Here is an 18,538-nt window from a genome sequence, read left to right on the forward strand (position 1 = left end):
TCTAATGCCCAGTCACCCCTCTGTCCCCATCTATAGCACACCCTAATGCCCAGTCACCCCTCTGTCCCCATGTAGAGCACACCCTAATGCCCAGTCACCCCTCTGTCCCCATGTATAGCACACCCCCGCTACTACAGCACATGCTGCATAAGGTGTACATACACTGAATGAGACATCCTGCAGTACACGGGGAGCCTGCTATCTGCTGGGTCAGTGGCGTAACTACTGTGGGTGCAGCTGCTACAGGTCCTGAGCTGTCGGTAGGGCCCGCTACTCACCCTGCACCCTATAAAAAAAAAAAGGCAGTGGCACCCACTGCAGCGACACCCTCTGCCCCCCCTCAGACGCCGGAGATCATTTTGGGTCCTGCCTCGCCCCTCAATAGCCAGCCAGAGATGTACCCTGGCCTGCACTGACCTCCCCCACCCCCATTTCAGGAGCCATAAATGTGCGTGTGTCCTGCGCCGCCCCGCGCCCCACCAATAGCCGGTGATGCGCCCTGCGACCTCCCGGGTCCCCCACCCTCTTCCTAGATGCTAGAGATGTGCGTCCCACCGCCGCACTGCCTACCCCCCAGCCACTGGAGATATTGCGTGACCCTGACCCCCGCCTAGCAGTCCCTGCACCCACCTCCTCTCCAGTAGCTGCATCATGATGGGAACACAGTGCTGGGCCTGCCTCCATGATCCGCACAGGGATGACACTGCTGCCTTGTCCAGCATGAATTCCCCTGCCGCCGGTCTCCACTTGACCCTGTGCCTGGAGCTCACCCCCTGCTTGGTAAGTGCCCTTGGAGCACTGTACCTTCTTTTCTGTACCCAGTGTGCGTGTGTGTGTATGAAACCTTATGAGCCACCTACACCCTTCCTCTGTGTGTGACCCTTTTCACCCCCCATCACCCCTGGTGTATTTCCCCCTATTCTCTTGTATGACACCTTGACCCTCTTCCACCCTCATCCCTGGTCTTTAACCCTCCTGTACCACACATCCCCTGTATGTGTCACCTTCTTCACTCTCCACATCCTTCCTCTGTGTAAGACCCCCTGAACCCACTATGCCTGTGTGACACCTTCTTGCCCCTACCCCCACTGTGACCCCCTGTAGTACTGTACCACCTTCCTCTGTGTTTGACCCTCCTGTCGGCCACTACCCCTGTGTTTCTTACCTCCTGCCTCTGTGTATGCATTTTGACACCCTGTACAAAGGGGTGGGGGGGCCCTTTTCAAAATTTGCTATGGGGCCCAGAGAGATCTAGTTACGCCCCTGTGCTGGGTGCTTCCACATTATACTACAGGCAGGACATTTCTGTCTATACAGATGGAAAAAATTTATTCCAAACCTTGCCAGAGCCATCTACAACGGCGAACCCTGGTGAGTATGCTTTCCTTCCCCAGGTAACCTAACAGGATTTCTTAGGGACCACCAGATGGATGGAGGAGACCTACCTACGTGTCAAGATAGGTAAGTATTCAGATGAAAGGGCTCTGAATGTAATAAAGTTTTATTTTTCATGTGTGTTTGTGTTTTTATTTAACTATTGGTTCTGCTTTTGAACTATGAGCCCAGCAAGCTCTTAAATGGGCCACATGCTGGGACTTGTGGTTCTCCAAGTCCCAGTATGCGTTCCAGGCTTGCTGGAACTCATAGTTCCACAGCAAAACCCAATGGTTTATACAAATTTTTACACTTGAATCAGCCCGGTACCCACTGGGGGTGCCAGACGCGTTCCCGACAGTCATTTACCAGACGTCGGGATCCCGACTGTCAAAACAACGACAGCCCAACGGCCACTCGCTATTTTTCCTTGTGGGGGTCCACGACCACCATAGAGAGAGAATAGAATACCCCCCGCAAGGGGTTTTTATGCGCTCGCCATGCTGTCTGAGTCCGGCTGTCCGGATCCCGAATGTCGGAACCCCATACCACACCCCTCACAGGCCAGGGGTACTGGGACTGCCTGGCCAGGTAAGTTCTGGAAGGGGGGACCCCTTTATCGGTGGGGTCCCCACTTCCCCAGGACCTCTGACCAGGCAGACCGGTTGGAGGGATGAATGCTTTCGCGGGGGGGACTTGTAGAAAAAGTCTCCCCTCGCCCCCCCGGCTGTGGCATTACCTTGCTGGCTGGTTGGGCCTGGGGCTGGTTCTTGAAATACAGGGGACCCCATTCGTTTTGTCCTCTGTATTTTGGGAACCAGGACCGGCCATTGGGCCTGGTGCTGGTTTAAAAAAATACGGGGAACCCTTACTTGTTTACTTGTTCGGGGGGGGGACGCCGTTTCAAAAAAATATATATTTATTTTTTACACTGACACCTGCACGGATCTGAATGATAAATGTAGGCTTCTGCTGATACGAATTAGTATTTAATGGCTGATAAATACAAATTCGTATTGAAAAAATACGTATGCATACGACATCAGTAAAATAGTCAGTAAAATATAAAAAACAAAACCTCTCATTGCTTGAGGATCCCACGTGATAAACTGCTGTGAGCAGCTTATCATATGTGACCCAAGCTGAATTTATATAAAATATAAAATCAAAGGCGAGGAATTGGCTGGCAACTTGGGGCGGATGGAGGCCAGAACTGATTTTATATTTTATATAAATATACATTTACGCTGCAAGGTGAAGTTCCTTCGCCTTGCAAGCCAGCCTGCGACTGCAAGACTGAGTAAGGGGAGACTTACTTAAGCTGTAGCCATAGAGGGACACTGCAACCGATGGTCACAATGTCCCTCTAAACTGCCATTGCATCGCAGTTTGATATGATCACAAATGCCGGCAAGGGGTGGTATGCACCTCCTCCTGCATTTGCATTGCTTGAGGATCCCACATGATAAGCTGCTTATCATTTGCGACCCAAGAATAGAATAGAATAGAATCAACTTTATTGGCCATGTGTGCTTGCGCACACTAGGAATTTTTGGGGGATTTACAGTGCAGCATAAATCATGGCTAAGGGGGGGGGGGGGGGGGGAGGCATTACATACATTACATTGAGACATTACATGCGGGGACCACATTTTTAAAGGGCAAAATTCGCCCTGCCCCTCTAGCAGTGCCCCATTTAAACAGCCTCACGGAGAAGCCCAGCGCCGCCGCAGATGGCGATACCCGGCGCTTACCCGGCAGCGAAGCGACTTCGGGGGGGCCAGGCCCGCCCCCTTTGATGACGGCGGCGGCTGGGCCCGCACCCTTTGATGACATTTTTTTAAAAATATTTATTTTTTACACTGACACTTGCACGGATCTGAATGATCCATGTAGGCTTCTGCTGATACGAATTAGTATTTAATGGCTGATAAATACAAATTCGTATTGAAAAAATACGTATGCATACGACATCAGTAAAATATGAGAAAAAAAAAGAAAAAAAAACCTCCCCTCTGGTAATATCCACCCACTATTATTGCTTAGCACAAATCTCTGCGTATATATGTGCTCCCCATGGGAGATCGACACCAGCAAAGTGGCTTAGCAAAATTGTATGCCCCTTTACTCAGGCTGCAGTCGCAAAGGGTCACAGCCACCGATGGTCCCGATGTTCTTCTAAACTGCAATCACAGTTGGATACGATGGCAAATGGAGGCAGGGGGTGGAATGCACCTCCTCCTGCATTTGCATTGCTTAAGGATTGCACATGATAAACTATTGCAAGCAGCTTATCATATGCAATCCAAACTGAGAGCCTGATTCAGACCTGTTCTCTATGCTGGGGAAAAAAATGGTGTCTGCAGCGCTTAAGTGGGGAGGCGTCATGTAAAAAGCAACCCTGAGTGCGGCGAAACGCATCCCAAGGATTGGTCTGTCCATCAAGTACTGGAGACCGAGAGACCGGAACATCAACTCTCTAAAGCCTCTTAAAATCTGAGCTCTTTAGCCAGGTTGACAAAGCCGGCCTGAGCGCTCGAAACGCGTTTCCAAAGGATTCCCGCCTCATCTGTGACACCAACCTGCTGCACATCTGTGATACCAACTTGCTGCATGTCTACACTTTAAACGTACTGACAGCCTGCCTAAATCATCGCTCCCCAGCAATGGCTATGACTGCCAGCTGCATGCGGCTGTCACCACATGAGAGTGTACAGGACACTGACCTAGGAAGAACGGAGATTAGCTTGTGCGGAAGGTACGGCCGTAGCAGTCCGGGACCATGGACCATCGGCTTCTCCACACAACAAGGTACTCCTGGTACCTCAACACACAGGACACATGTCACATGCTCTAACTTTCTATCTATAACGTGCAATACATTGCGCGCATCAAGTGCGGTCCAAAAATTAAGCCGGCCTGCGACTGCAAGCCTGAGTAAGAGGAGACTTACTTAGGCTGTAGTCGTAGAGGGTGAACGTGAACGATGGTCGCAGTGTCCTTGTAAACTGCCATTGCATCGCAGTTTGATATGATCACAAATGCCGGCAGGGGGTGGTATGCACCTCCTCCTGCATTTGCATTGCTTGAGGATCCCAAGTGATAAGCTGCTGTGAGCAGCTTATCATATGTGACCCAACTGAATTTATATAAAATATAAAATCAAAGGCGAGGAATTGGCTGGCAACTTGGGGCGGATGGAGGCCAGAACTGATTTTATATTTTATATAAATATACATTTACGCTGCAAGGTGAAGTTCCTTTGCCTTACAAGCCGGCCTGCGACTGCAAGACTGAGTAAGGGGAGACTTACTTAAGCTGTAGCCATAGAGGGACACTGCAACCGATGGTCACAATGTCCCTCTAAACTGCCATTGCATCGCAGTTTGATTTGATCACAAATGCCGGCAAGGGGTGGTATGCACCTCCTCCTGCATTTGCATTGCTTGAGGATCCCACATGATAAGCTGCTTATCATTTGCAACCCAAGAATAGAATAGAATAGAATCAACTTTATTGGCCATGTGTGCTTGCGCACACTAGGAATTTTGGGGGGATTTACAGTGCAGCATAAATCATGGATAAGGGGGGGGGGAGGCATTACATACATTACATTGAGACATTACGTGCGGGGACCACATTTTTAAAGGGCAAAATTCGCCCTGCCCCTCTAGCAGTGCCCCACTTAAACAGCCTCACGGGGAAGCCCAGCGCCGCCGCAGACGGCGATACCCGGTGCTTACCCAGCAGCGAAGCGACTTCGGGGGGGCCAGGCCCGCCCCCTTTGATGACGGCGGCGGCTGGGCCCGCACCCTTTGATGACATTTTTTTTAAAATATTTATTTTTTACACTGACACTTGCACGGATCTGAATGATCCATGTAGGCTTCTGCTGATACGAATTAGTATTTAATGGCTGATAAATACAAATTCGTATTGAATAAATACGTATGCATACGACATCAGTAAAATATGAGAAAAAAAAAACAAAACCTCCCCTCTGGTAATATCCACCCACTATTATTGCTTAGCACAAATCTCTGCGTGTATATGTGCTCCCCATGGGTGATCGACACCAGCAAAGTTGCTTAGCAAAATTGCTTAGAAAAATTGCTTAGCACAGATCTCTACGTGTGTATGCCCCTTTTCTCAGGCTGCAGTCGCAAAGGGTCACAGCCACCGATGGTCCCGATGTTCTTCTAAACTGCAATCACAGTTTGATACGATGGAAAATGGAGGCAGGGGTGGAATGCACCTCCTCCTGCATTTGCATTGCTTATGGATTGCACATGATAAACTATTGCAAGCAGCTTATCATATGCAATCCAAACTGAGAGCCTGATTCAGACCTGTTCTCTATGCTGGGAAAAAAAATGGTGTCTGCAGCGCTTAAGTGGGGAGGCGTCATGTAAAAAGCAACCCTGAGTGCGGCAAAACGCATCCCAAGGATTGGTCTGTCCATCAAGTACTGGAGACCGAGAGACCGGAACATCAACTCTCTAAAGCCTCTTAAAATCTGAGCACTTTAGCCAGGTTGACAAAGCCGGCCTGAGCGCTCGAAACGCGCTTCCAAAAGATTCCCGCCTCATCTGTGACACCAACCTGCTGCACATCTGTGATACCAACTTGCTGCATGTCTGCACTTTAAACGTACTGACAGCCTGCCTAAATCATCGCTCCCCAGCAATGGCTATGACTGCCAGCTGCATGCAGCTGTCACAACGTGAGAGTGTACAGGACACTGACCTAGGAAGAACGGAGATCAGCTTGTGCGGACGGTACGGCCGTAGCAGTCCGGGACTATGGACCATCGGCTTCTCCACACAGTAAGGTACTCCTGGTACCTCAACACACAGGACACATGTCACATGCTCGAACTTTCTATCTATAACGTGCAATACATCGCGCGCATCAAGTGCAGTCCAAAAATTAAGCCGGCCTGCGACTGCAAGCCTGAGTAAGAGGAGACTTACTTAGGCTTTAGTCGTAGAGGGTGAACGTGACCGATGGTCGCAGTGTCCTTGTAAACTGCCATTGCATCGCAGTTTGATATGATCACAAATGCTGGCAGGGGGTGGTATGCACCTCCTCCTGCATTTGCATTGCTTGAGGATCCCACGTGATAAGCTGCTGTGAGCAGCTTATCATATGTGACCCAAGCTGAATTTATATAAAATATAAAATCAAAGGCGAGGAATTGGCTGGCAACTTGGGGCGGATGGAGGCCAGAACTGATTTTATATTTTATATAAATATACATTTACGCTGCAAGGTGAAGTTCCCTCGCCTTGCAAGCCAGCCTGCGACTGCAAGACTGAGTAAGGGGAGACTTACTTAAGCTGTAGCCATAGAGGGACACTGCAACCGATGGTCACAATGTCCCTCTAAACTGCCATTGCATCGCAGTTTGATATGATCACAAATGCCGGCAAGGGGTGGTATGCACCTCCTCCTGCATTTGCATTGCTTGAGGATCCCACATGATAAGCTGCTTATCATTTGCGACCCAAGAATAGAATAGAATAGAATCAACTTTATTGGCCATGTGTGCTTACGCACACTAGGAATTTTTTGGGGATTTACAGTGCAGCATCAAGCATGGATAAGGGGGGGGGGGGGGAGGCATTACATACATTACATTGAGACATTACATGCGGGGACCACATTTTTAAAGGGCAAAATTCGCCCTGCCCCTCTAGCAGTGCCCCACTTAAACAGCCTCACGGGGAAGCCCAGCGCCGCCGCAGACGGCGATACCCGGTGCTTACCCAGCAGCGAAGCGACTTCGGAGGGGCCAGACCCGCCCCCTTTGATGAGGGCGGCGGCTGGGCCCGCACCCTTTGATGACATTGCGGCCCGGGCACGCCCCTCTTGTGACATTGGCGGCCCGGGACCGCCACCAGCTTTGACATCAGCGGGCCCGGTCCACCTCCCAGCCCGCTCTAAATGCTAGAGTGAACACTAATAAGCAGGGACAGTACAGTTATCACACAGGGAACACATACCTGCCGAGCTGCACAGCACCTAGGCAGCCATCAGAGGCACCACTGGTCGCTGCAGCAGCCAGGTAGGTAGCGATATAAGCAAGGACAGTGGTGGTGGTGGGGGGCGGGGGGGATAGAGTCACTGAGGCCTGGGGAGAGACAATGAGGTCTGAGGCTGGAGTTGGGCCCTCCCTGGGCTGAGTTCCACGCCTCTGCCCCCTATAGTCTAATCATACATCCTCCCTGGGGGGGACGGGGGGTGCTGCCACAGGATAGATGGCTCCTGCATCTGCTGATGATGGGGGACAGCGGCTTGGTTCTGTGGGACTGATATATCCCCTGTCCTGGCCGGGTGCCGCCTCCAGGTGCCGATGGGGGCCACCGTCACCTCTGGGGATCATCATGCCGGGGACCGTGCCTGCAGCCAGGTCCTGAGCCTCTGGTGCCGTCACCGGGGGCTGAGCTGTGCGCCGCTGGCTGGGGCCTGGTCCACTGCCGTGTCATCCAGTGCTGCATCTCCGTGCATCTCCTGCAGTTGCAGTGAGCCCTCCCCGGCTGGGGTGGGGGGGAGTGGTCACCGTGCCGCCATCCGTCCTCCTCCTACGCCGTACTCCGTCCAGGGCGCCCTTTCTGAGGCCCCTACCGGAAGCTCAGCTAAATTTAGATAAAATATAACATCAAAGGCGAGTGATTGGCTGGCAACTTGGGGCGGATGGAGGCCAGAACTGATGTTACATTTTATATAAATATAAATATATGCTTCAAGGTGAAGTTCCTTCGCCTTACAAGCCGGCCTGCAACTGCAAGACTGAGAAAGCGGAGACTTACCTAAGCTGTAGCCATAGAGGGACACTGCAACCGATGGTCACAATGTCCCTCTAAACTGCCATTGCATCGCAGTTTGATTTGATCACAAATTCCGGCAAGGGGTGGTATGCACCTCCTCCTGCATTTGCATTGCTTTAGGATCCCACATGATAAGCTGCTTATCATTTGCGACCCAAGAATAGAATAGAATAGAATCAACTTTATTGGCCATGTGTGCTTGCGCACACTAGGAATTTTTTGTGGATTTACAGTGTAGCATCAAGCACTGGGGGGGGGGGGGGGGGGGGCATTACATACATTACATTGAGACATTACATGCGGGGACCACATGTCCGACGAGCAGCACAGCGCATAGGCAGCCATCAGTGGCGCCACTGGTCTCTGCAGCAGCCAGGTAGGTAACGATATAAGTAGTGTTCCCGCTAGGCTGCTTTAGCTCTAGCAGCGCCCCGCTAAAAACAGCCCCACGGGGAAGCAAAGTGCCGCCGTAGATGGCGATGCCCAGCGCTTCCTCATCAGCAAACCGACTTCGGAGGGGCCGGGCCCGCCCCCTTTGGTGACGGCGGTGGCCGGGCCCGCCCCCTTTGATGACGGCAGCGGCCCGGGCATGCCCCTCTTGTGTCAATGGCGGCCCGGTCCGCCCCCGGCGCCCTGCCCGCTCTAACTGCTAGAGTGAACACTAATAAGCAGGGACAGTACAGTTTTCACACAGGGAACACATACCTGCCGAGCTGCACAGCACCTAGGCAGCCATCAGCGGCACCACTGGTCGTTGCAGCAGCCAGGTATGTAACAATATAAGCCGGGACAGTACAGTATCACACAGGGAACACATACCTGCCGAGCTGCACAGCGCCTAGGCAGCCATCAGAGGCGCCACTGGTTGCTGCGGACTCCTGCATCTGCTGATGCTGCGGGACAGCAGCTTGGGCCTGATCTTTCCCCTGTCCTGGCCGGAAGCCGCCTCCAGGTGCCGATGGGGGCCACCGTCGCCTCGGGGGTCATCATGCCGGGGACCGTGCCTGTGGCCGGGTCCTGAGCCTATGGTGCCGTACCCGGGGGCTGAGCTGTGCGCTGCTGGCTGCGGCCTGGTCCAGTGTGGCGTCATCCAGTGCCGCATCTCCGTGCATCTCCTGCCGTTGCAGTGCGCCCGCCCCGGCCGGGGTGGGGGGGGGAGTAGTCACCGTGCCGCCATCCGTCCTCCCCCTCCGCCGTCATGGCGCCCTTTCTCCGCCCCGTACCGGAAGCTCAGCTAAATTTATATAAAATATAACATCAAAGGTGAAAGATTGGCTGGCAACTTGGGGCGGATGGAGGCCAGAACTGATGTTATATTTTATATAAATATACACTTACGCTGCAAGGTAAAGTTTTCTTCACCTCGCAAGCCAGCCTGCGACTGCAAGACTGAGTAAGATGAGACTTACTTAAGCTGTAGTCGTATAGGAACACCCCAACCAATGGTCGCAATGACCCGCTACACTGCCATTGCATCGCAGTTTGATATGATCACAAATGCCAGCAGGGGGTGGTAAGCACCTCCTCCTGCATTTGCATTGCTTGAGGATCCCACATGATAAGCTGCTGTGAACAACTTATCATATGTGACCGAAGCTGAATTTATATAAAATATAACATCAAAGGCTGGCAACTTGGGGCGGATGGAGGCCAGAACTGATGTTATATTCTCTATAAATATACATTTACGCTGCATGGTGAAGTTATCTCCCCATGTGACTCCAATATCTTCGGCCACTTAAAAAACAAACACTTAAAGGTGAACGGTTCACCTGTGACAAGGAGGTGCAGGAGACCGTGGAAACCTGGATTCATCAGCAACCAAGGAGTTTCTACACTGAATCCATCCACTCCCTTGTTACGCGCTGGATCATTGCATCAATGTCAATTATGTGTAGTTGTAATGTTACACATGAACTGTAATTAAATATTCTTTGATTAAAATATTGTATACATACAACCGTAGTCTCCCTTTTCATTTGGGCACACCTTATATATGGTCTGTATACCCCATTTTCTATGCAGATGTCATTTGTTCAGTATGTAAATGGTAGTGTCTACAAAACTCCTATGGACAAATCTCTACTTACATTCCAGCAAATGTGATTGTAAAACTCATTATGGCCCTTATTCTGGTTGCCACGCAGGGAACGGTGGTGGCACTGTGCATACGCAACCAGGACAGCGGGCGGAGGTGGCCCCATTAGCATATGGGAGTGTTTCATGGACGTTCCTATAAGAACTCAGGGCGTTCTCATGCTAATGAGGCCATGATGCGGGGGGTGGGCAGCTGCTGATATCACCGGATGTCAGCTGCCCCCCCCATTTCCTTCCCAGTGTGCCCACATATGTAAGTGCCTTGAAAGTCACTTTTATTTGCATGCACGCACCACATCCTTCAATGGTCGGCAACCATCAAAAGATGTGGCCGTTCCCTCCTGGCCTGTGAATGGATGTTACTTTGTGGATGTTACTGCAACAGCCAACCATTCACAAGGCGGGCTTTGGTGTAATCACAACGCGGCAAATTTACAGCCTTGCGAATCAACCAGAATAATCCCCTATATGTAAATTACAAGACAGGAAGTGATCACATACTCACCTGCTATTAAATGGTGCCCTCCGGGATACCAGGGGTAGGGGGTGCGGGAATTCCAGCAGATGTAACGGGATGCACTTCTGGAAGTCAGAACATCGCCTCTAAATTCCGGAGTCCCCTGTGCATTCCGGGAGTGCGGACCAGCATGGATTGGAGTCTACGAAAAGGGGGGAATCACTGATATCATTTCTCTGACTGAGCCCTGAAATGTCTTTTTCGCAATTATCATACATTAAATGCTGTTAAATCTATGTATTACATGACATGCAAATAATAGTAAACGTAGTGGAACGATCACATTGTAAATAAGCTGGAAACTGATTATAGCCACCGGCCAATGTAACAGGTGAAGAATAGTCAGTGCGACGAGCTGACGCCTGGGAACCGTGTAATGTATATTGAGCTCTGTAAGTACCCACCTGAAGTAGCCCAAGTAGCCCAACCCTGAGAGGGAGAGTGATCAGATAGTATACAGGGCATTCCGGGGGAAATACAGAAACCAGGGTCTCCTTATAGAACAGATGCTAAACCAACTAAAATACTGATTTATTAGAAGATGATTATAATACAGTTCCTCCATCCGGTGCGTTGTCGGCCGCTGGAGTCGGCATTTCAGCTCACACCGGCCGGGGAGGGACGGGCTGAAATAAGTGACCAGTGGCTGTGCGTGGCTAAACCTAATCCTAATGAGCACAAACAGCGTGATAAAATACATCAATAGAGTATCACCCCATCTCCTTGGGGCTAATTCAGACCTGATCACGTGGCTGCGAATTTGCATATCAGCCGATTCTTCATAAACTGCACATGCGCACGGCCCCTATAACCCATTTCAAGTCCTTCTATTCCATTCCAGACTCTTCACCCACTCTACTATTGTAGCAGCATCCTCCTCTCCCCCCCATGTCAGCCTGCCCACCTACACCCCTGCTCTAGCAGCATCCTCCTCTCCCCCCATGTCAGCCTGCCCACCAACACCACTGCTCTATCGTGCATCCTCCTCTCCCCCCATGTCAGCCTGCCCACCTACACCCCTGCTCTAGCAGCATCCTCCTCTCCCCCCATGTCAGCCTGCCCACCTACACTCCTGCTCTAGCAGCATCCTCCTCTCCCCCATGTAAGCCTGCCCACCTACACCCCTGCTCTAGCAGCATCCTCCTCTCCCCCCATGTCAGCCTGCCCACCTACACCCCTGCTCTAGCAGCATCCTCCTCTCCCCCAATATCAGCCTGCCCACCTACACCTCTGCTCTAGCAGCATCCTCCTCTCCCCCCATGTCAGCCTGCCCATCTACACCGCTGCTCTAGCAGCATCCTCCTCTCCCCCCATGTCAGCCTGCCCACCTACACCCCTGCTCTAGCAGCATCCTCCTCTCCCCCCATGTCAGCCTGCCCACCTACACCCCTGCTCTAGCAGCATCCTCCTCTTCCCCCATGTCAGCCTGCCCACCTACACCCCTTCTCTAGCAGCAGCCTCCTCTCCCCCCATGTCAGCCTGCCCACCTACACCCCTTCTCTAGCAGCATCCTCCTCTCCCCCCATGTCAGCCTGCCAACCTATACACCTGCTCTAGCAGCATCCTCCTCTCCACCCATGTCAGCCTGCCCACAGACACCCCTGCTCTAGCAGCATCCTCCTCTCCCCCCATGTCAGCCTGCCCACCGACACGCCTGCTCTAGCAGCATCCTCCTCTCCCCCCATGTCAGCCTGCCCCCCGACACCCCTGCTCTAGCAGCATCCTTCTCTCCCCCCATGTGAGTCTGCCCAACTACACCCCTGCTCTAGCAGCATCCTCCTCTCTCCCCATGTCAGCCTGCCCACCTACACCCCTGCCCTAGCAGCATCCTCCTCTCCCCCCATGTCAGCCTGCCCACCTACACCCCTGCTCTAGCAGCATCCTCCTCTCCCCCCATGTGAGCCTGCCCACCTACACCCCTGCTCTAGCAGCATCCTCCTCTCTCCCCATGTCAGCCTGCCCACCTACACCCCTGCTCTAACAGCATCCTCCTTTCCCCCATGTCAGAATGCCCACCTACACCCCTGCTCTAGCAGCATCCTCCTCTCCCCCCATGTCAGCCTGCCCACCTACACCCCTGCTCTAGCAGCATCCTCCTCTCCCCCCATATCAGCCTGCCCACCTACACCCCTGCTCTAGCAGCATCCTCCTCTCTCCCCATGTCAGCCTGCCCACCTACACCCCTGCCCAAGCAGCATCCTCCTCTCTCCCCATGTAAGCCTGCCCACCTACACCCCTGCTCTAACAGCATCCTCCTTTCCCCCATGCCAGCCTGCCCACCTACACCCCTGCTCTAGCAGAATCCTCCTCTCCCCCCATGTCAGCCTGCCCACCTACACCCCTGCTCTAGCAGAATCCTCCTCTCCCCCCATGTCAGCCTGCCCACCTACACCCCTGCTCTAGCAGCAGCCTCCTCTCCCCCCATGTCAGCCTGCCCACCTACACCCCTGCTCTAGCAGCATCCTCCTCTCCCCCAATGTCAGCCTGTCCACCTACACCCCTGCTCTAGCAGCATCCTCCTCTCCCCCCATGTCAGCCTGCCCACCTACACACCTGCTCTAGGAGCATCCTCCTCTCCCCCATGTCAGCCTGCCCACCGACACCCCTGCTCTAGCAGCATCCTCCTATCCCCCCATGTCAGCCTGCCCACCGACACCCCTGCTCTAGCAGCATCCTCCTCTCCCCCCATGTGAGCCTGCCCACCTACACCCCTGCTCTAGCAGCATCCTCCTCCCTCCCCATGTCAGCCTGCCCACCTACACCCCTGCTCTAACAGCATCCTCCTTTCCCCCATGTCAGCCTGCCCACCTACACCCCTGCTCTAGCAGCACCCTCCTCTCCCCCCATGTCAGCCTGCATACCTACACCCCTGCTCTAGCAGCATCCTCCTCCCCCCCCCCATGTCAGCCTGCCCACCTACACCCCTGCTCTAGCAGCATCCTCCTCTCCCCCCATGTCAGCCTGCCCACCTACACCCCTGCTCTAGCAGCATCCTCCTCTCCCCCTATGTCAGCCTGCCCACCTACACCCCTGCTCTAGCAGCATCCTCCTCTCCCCCCATGTCAGCCTGCCCACCTACACCCCTGCTCTAGCAGCATCCTCCTCTCCCCCCATGTCAGCCTGCCCACCTACACCCCTGCTCTAGCAGCATCCTCCTCTCCCCCATGTCAGCCTGCCCACCTACACCCCTGCTCTAGCAGCATCCTCCTCTCCCCCCATGTCAGCCTGCCCACCTACACCCCTGCTCTAGCAGCATCCTCCTCTCCCTCCATGTCAGCCTGCCCACCTACACCCCTGCTCCAGCAGCATCCTCCTCTCCCCCCATGTCAGCCTGCCCACCTACACCCCTGCTCTAGCAGCATCCTCCTCTCCCCCCATGTCAGCCTGCCCACCGACACCCCTGCTCTAGCAGCATCCTTCTCTCCCCCCATGTCAGCCTGCCCACTGACACCCCTGCTCTAGCAGCATCCTCCTCTCCCCCCATGTCAGCCTGCCCACCTACACCCCTGCTCTAGCAGCATCCTCCTCTCCCCCCATGTCAGCCTGCCCACCTACACCCCTGCTCTAGCAGCATCCTCCTCTCCCCCCATGTCAGCCTGCCCACCTACACCCCTGCTCTAGCAGCATCCTCCTCTCCCCCCATGTCAGCCTGCCCACCTACACCCACCTACGACCTAGGAGGCAGGGCGGGAGGAGGTGGGGCAGCGATGAGAGAAGAGGACAGCGGGCAGGAGGAGGCAGGTGCATCCAGCAGCTGGGCACTGTGCGGCAGGCACTGCCGCTGACCGGGACGGTCGGGAACTGATATATGTTACTGTATATGTATGGTGAGGTCTCGAGGAAGTGACGGGGCAGCGGCTAGCAGCGGGGCAATGTGCGGCACTAAAGCATGGGAGCGGGAGAGTGTATATCTATGGTTTTACTTTTTTTTTGTGGGCTATGAGGTGTTACCTGCAGGCGTCGTAATGGGCGTTACCTAGGTCACGTGGGTACGACCCTAATGAATCTTTTTAAAATAACTATGCCCTCCCCTCAGTGTAATTGTCTGGTAGTTTATATTGCAGCATTTCACACTAAGAGCCTGATTCAGCAAGGCTCGGTAATCAGGGGTCAACTGCTGCTTGGCGAGCTCATAACAACCATCCGAACGCTCCGTCAGTACCATGCGAGGGAGTGTACTCACACACAGCCCCTCGCACACAGCTGGGTTAAGGCTCTGGAGGGCCGAGGGGACTTTTGACAGGGGGGCCCTGAGGTCTAACATTAAAATCATATTACAAATTTGTGTGCGTGTATGCATGTGTGTGTGTGTGTATGTATGTGTGTGTGTGCATGCATGTGTGTGTGTGTGTGTATGTATGCATGTGTGTTTGTGTATGTATGTATGTGTGTGTATGCATGTGTGTGTGTATGTATGTATGTGTGTGTGTATGCATGTGTGTGTGTGTGTGTGTGTGTGTGTGTGTATGTATGCATGTGTGTTTGTGTATGTATGTGTGTGTATGCATGTGTGTATGTATGTGTGTGTGTGTGTGTGTGTGTATGCATGTGTGTGTGTGTGTGTGTGTACACATACATATCTTTTATTTACATATTAGAGCCTGTGTGACCCAGAAATGTTGCAAATATGCTGTTTAATAAATGCAATGTAATATAATGGTTTAATACTGCAGTGCCATGCGTGGTCTGAATTCATTCCTGTCCATCAGCAGGGGGATGTAATGGGATGCCGGCAGTCAGAATATCAATGCAGACCTCCCAATCAGTTGGGTCACTACAGAGGGTGCAGAGGATGCAACTGCTGTGGGGCACGGGGGCAATCCCCTACACCCTATTTTAAGTTGATTTTTTTTTTTTTAAATAGTAGTGCCGCCTTGGCAGAGGCTGCGCCACTATCCTGTTACTCCCCCCTTCATCGCCGGGTGGGAGCAGGAAACACAGCGGCTGCAGGAGCCTATATGAGTACTAATTCTGTCACTATGGTGGGTGGGAGCAGCAGGAAGCCCAGTGGCTGCCGGCTCTCAAGAGACCAGTGGCACCATGGCGGCATGTCACCTTACCCCCTCTCATCTGGCTGCCGGCACCTGAGGAGACATGTGAGTCACTGTGGCAGCAGGGGAAGGAGAAGACCCAGCGGCTGCAGGAGCACCGGAGGAGAAAAGTTACTGCAGCTGTGGGAGGTGGAGGAGGCCTGCGGCTGCCAGCGCTGTGAATGTAAGTCCCTCCATCGCTAGTGAAATCAAGACATGCATCCTCTCCTCTTCCCCTATCACCCTCTGTAACCTCACCTCGTCACATCACCTCACCAACTCTATCCCTGCCACCCCCTCACAATCTCTCCCCTCACCACCTCTCGCCCCGTCACCTCACCCCTGACCTGCATCCTCTCCTCCCCCTCATCATCCCATGTCACCTGACCACCTCTTGCCCCCGTCACCTCACCCCTGACCTGCATCCTCTCTTCCCCTCATCATCCCTAGTCACCTGACCACCTCTCGCCCCCGTCACCTCACCCCTGACCTGCATCCTCTCCTCCCCCTCATCATCCCTAGTCACCTCACCAGCTCTTGCCCGCCCATCACCTCACCCCCTCTCTATCTCACTCCTGCTGCTCTCTGTCTCCCCTCTCTCCACCTTCTCTTTTTAGCACCTGACCCACCCCCCATAGAAGCATTGTAGTGACAAAGGTGGTGGTTGGAGGCCATTTCAAGATTTTGCTATTGGGCCCTGAAAGTTCTAGTTACCCCCTGATCCCAATCATAAGTATGTGGGGCAGGCCAGCGTCAGGCTGGAAGAAAAGGGTTAGGCTGTGGGCAGGAGGGTTCGGCCACTAGAAAGAAGGGGGGTTAGGGTTAGGCTGTGGGGCACGAAGGTTAGGCACTAGCAAGGAGGGATAGGATGATGGCATCTGTATTCTGACTGCCGGCATCTACACCACCAGTCATCTGCATGTATTTCATAAATAGTATACGAGTATGCATACATATATATGTATATACATAGCCTATAGGGCATACACAGACACATACCATACATAGACACAGGGCATATATGCACATAAACCATACATATACACAGGGCATATATGCACATATACCATACATACACACAGGACATACACACACACACATACCATGCATACACATGTGGCATAAACACACACTATGTTTATAAAAACACACAAGCTATAGACATTATTAAAGCAAATAAGCCCCACAAGCAATCACACCCACTGCTGCTACCAAGACATCACAGTGCTCACTGGGCCAGCATACAGTGATGTATTAATGGTTCTTACACTCCTCACCCCATTGCCTATGCCCCTTCTGCTGACACCAACAACAAAGCACACATACCTGGGGAGTCAGCCTCACCAGGACAGAAGTAGCTGGGCCAGGCAAAATACACTTGGGTCATCTGTAAGTGGCCCCCCTCTGATGATTTTAGGTGTCAAATGTGTGTCCCAATACTCATTAACCCTCGCAAGAGGGATTTTTCTGAATAAGAAGCTGGAGCTTGAATAAGAAGTGAATAAGAAGCCAACTTCAGCCTCGTCAACTTAAATCTGTGTGGGAAGGGGGCAGGGGCGGATTGGGGACTAAAAGTGGCCCTGGAAAATATCTGGAAGTGGCCTCATGTGGGCGGCACCAAATCAACGATGGGTGGAGCCTAATTACAAGGGGTGTATCCTAGCCTGGAAAAATGGCGTGCCCAATACACATTATGTCCAGGTAATGCCCATTACATATTATGCCACACAACGTAATGCCCATTACACATTATACCACACATCATAATGCCCATTGTACCACACACCATAATGCCCATTACACATTATTCCACAAACCGTAATGGCCATTACACATTGTGCCACGCACCGTAATGCCCATTACACCACACACCGTAATGCCAATTACACATTATACCATACACCGTAACGCCCATTACATGTTATATCACACACTGTAATGCCCATTACACATTATACCGAACACCATAATTGCAAGTACATGGTATACCACACACTTTGACGCCCATTACATATTATGCCAGGGGTTTCATGGCAAAAGATGCATCTTCTCCTGGTGGGGCGAGCGTTCCTTCAGTAGCGTAATTATACATTTTGCTCCCCCCCCCATGGAGTTTTAGTGCTGCTAACACGCATATTGCCCTGTGAGGTTATGCTTACTCACATAATGCCTCCTGCAGGGCCGCTTACACATACACAATGCCATTTGTGGTGCTGCTTACACACATAATGCCACATGAGGTGTGGCCAAGACCCCTGCACATGTACGCAAGTCGCTGACAGCCCAGCCCTTGTCAAGGGACAGCTGACACCTGTAGTTGCTGTCCCTGCTGCACTCAAACAAGCTGCATATATACAGTAGGTTGGTCTGTACACTTTCATGTATTATGCTTGACAAAAGCACAATAAAGTGCTGAAACATTGCTGGTACAGCATAATCTTTTGTTTCGTTATTCGCACTGGATTGAAGCTATGGTGGACTTCATTAAATTTGTTCAGCACAGTACAATGTTTACCGTGGCTGGCTCACCTGTGTGTGTGTGTGTGTGTGTGTGTGTGTGTGTGTGTGTGTATGTATGTATGTATAGAAGGGGTGTTACCAAGGTAACGTAAGCAGGCACTGCCAGGGGTACTTTGTCAATAGCAACCACTTAAAAGTAGGATTGTCAGTCCTACACAACCCAAGGAAAC

The 18,538-nt window shown here is 52.4% G+C and overlaps 1 long non-coding RNA gene across 1 annotated transcript in view; it reads right to left on the reverse strand.

The window, feature by feature from the left end:
* LOC146007646 (uncharacterized) overlaps positions 1–17,393 on the reverse strand; it is a 43,029-nt gene extending 25,636 nt beyond the window's left edge. Inside the window, exons 1-2 of the long non-coding RNA XR_014444369.1 lie at positions 17,175–17,393; positions 10,807–10,960 (exon numbers count right to left, since the gene is read on the reverse strand). This is a non-coding gene — a long non-coding RNA (uncharacterized LOC146007646). The remainder of the gene's footprint in view (positions 1–10,806; positions 10,961–17,174) is intronic.
* Between the last annotated feature and the right edge of the window lie 1,145 nt (positions 17,394–18,538).

This window comes from Crinia signifera, chromosome 6, assembly GCF_055691185.1.
Source record: "Crinia signifera chromosome 6, ASM5569118v1, whole genome shotgun sequence".
Taxonomy (NCBI): domain Eukaryota; kingdom Metazoa; phylum Chordata; class Amphibia; order Anura; family Myobatrachidae; genus Crinia; species Crinia signifera.